The sequence below is a fragment of the Nannospalax galili genome, unplaced genomic scaffold (assembly GCF_000622305.1).
Source record: "Nannospalax galili isolate Female #2095 unplaced genomic scaffold, S.galili_v1.0 scaffold989, whole genome shotgun sequence".
Classification (NCBI taxonomy): Eukaryota; Metazoa; Chordata; class Mammalia; order Rodentia; family Spalacidae; genus Nannospalax; species Nannospalax galili.
In genome coordinates, this window is record NW_008359507.1 from 67400 (window position 1) to 69375 (window position 1976).

The following is a 1976-nucleotide window of genomic DNA, read 5'->3' on the forward strand; positions in this document are numbered from 1 at the left end:
TTAGAATTTGTAACGCTAATTACTCTTGCCTTTACTTCTCCTTCACATCTCCTATTCACGAATCAAGGACTTTCTTTTCCCCTTAGAGACAAGAGTTATGCAATTTAGGAGTCTTTTAGATAGACCCACTGAAGGAGTACTCCAATTGCCTCACCCTGTGCCCTGTTCAACATGGAAGAAGCCAGAACAGTCTGCATACCTATTCCCTATTGGCAATTTGGGTAACCCCTTCAGAGGATGGCATGCTAAGAATAGGAGGTAGGAATTGGCTAGGCAGTTAGGGTAAAAAGACCCCCAAAGGAAAGTAGCCAGTTTCTTGGCTAAAAGTTAAAATGTCGTTGGGCCTCTCAGCAACGTACTCTGTTCCAAAGGCCAAACATGTCAAAAAGTATTTGGGAGCTTGTATCTAATCCTTAAAAGATTTTAGGGTTACCTCTTCAGAGTGGGGAATGTTAGAGTAGCCAAAAGCCCCATAAAAATAAATAAATGAAAGAAGGTAAAAAAAGAAAAGAAAAAGAAAAAGGTGTGGAGAGATATGGGAGGAGTTGGAGGGGAGGCCGTGGGGATGGATTTGATCAAAACACCTTGTATGCATGTATGAAATTCTCAATAAAGTTTTTGTAATATTTTAAAAAAAGAATATTGTTATCCCAATATCTATATAGCAAGGATATCTTCTGCAGATTTAAAACACTAGGTCTATGTAAAACAAATGAGTAAGTGGTGGCAACAATAACTGATTTCATTTATTAATTTGTCATTTATCTTCTAAGGCAGCAGGTTTACTGAAGAGCCTTCATGTCTTCCTTCTTTTTGTTTTGTGATTTTTTTTTCATAGAGATACACACACACACACACACACACACACACACACACACACATTCACCCCAGATAGGGCAGCAGCAAGAGATCAAAGAAACAAGAACAGCTTGGTGACCAGTGAGTTTATCGGGGTTAGCTTATAAATCCTAGGTGAAGGCTAACTTACAGGAGAGTGGGCTTTCTGTGGTTACTTACCAGAGTGACTGACAGAACTGCAGCTACATCATGGAAAAGCCTTCCCCAGTATGGGTGATGACTCACAAAAGCTGCAAAATTTGCAGAAATCTCTGCCAGTCACAAAGCAGCTCCCTAGCTGCTATTTGCTACTTTTATATCATTGAGGAGGGGCCTCACAACCTGATTAACTTTCCCAGCTTCCTCAGTCTCATAAGGTTTTCTTTTCTATTTTTTTTTTTAATCTGTAACTTTCTTTAGCCTCTCAATGCCTTTGACCCTTTCTCATCCCCACTAAGGGAGAGAATGTTTTAATTTAGAGAAAATAGCCAGGCAAGCAAGATAGCTGGTTATGGTGGAGGGTAACTTGCAGAGGGCTATCAGAATTGGACCTGAGTTACTGTGGTGTCACAGTCCTGAGTATCAGGGCCTACAGGGAGACCCTGTCTCAAAAATAAAAAAAAAGAAAGAAAGAAAAAGAACTAACGGTTATGCAAATATCCCCTTGCCAATCAGAGTCAGAGGGCAGCGAACCACCCTGTGGTCTGATGACAGTAAACATACTCCTTGTTTGTTTAACAAGTGAATCTTGTAGGACTGGTGAGATGGCTTAGAGGTTAAGAGTTCTGACTGTGCAAGCGTGAGAAAGAGAATTAGAACCTCTAGCACTCAGATAGGAAGCTGGGCTGGTCTTGTGCCCATCTGTAACCCCAAAGTGTGAGGGGCATGAGGAATGGGGGCAGGACACAATGAAAGGTGAAAATAATCTGTCATAAGAAGAAATTTATAGCATCATTGTCTTATCAAAAAATTATAAAGATTCCTGAAAGTAAAACCAGGGATCACCAGGGACCACAAAGTCAGTAACAAACTTGAAACTAGTAGCAAAAAATGAAGATCAGAGCATAAAGAAATGCAAAGAAAAACAGTCATCAATAGAAAAGTTCAGGAAATCCTAGAGTTCAAAAGTTCCAATGCTG

At 40.1% G+C, this 1976-nt stretch overlaps 1 protein-coding gene across 6 annotated transcripts in view; it reads right to left on the bottom strand.

Annotated features, from left to right (window-relative positions):
- LOC103725884 (aldo-keto reductase family 1 member C15-like) overlaps positions 1-1131 on the bottom strand; it is a 38939-nt gene extending 37808 nt beyond the window's left edge. The window contains exon 1 of one of the 6 annotated variants that reach the window (XM_008823223.2): positions 1018-1128. The gene's annotated coding sequence lies outside the window, so the exon portion shown is untranslated. Of the gene's footprint in view, positions 1-1017 lie in introns of all 6 variants that reach the window. The other 5 variants (XM_029558726.1, XM_029558725.1, XM_029558723.1 and 2 more) reach the window with 5 other exon arrangements.
- Between the last annotated feature and the right edge of the window lie 845 nt (positions 1132-1976).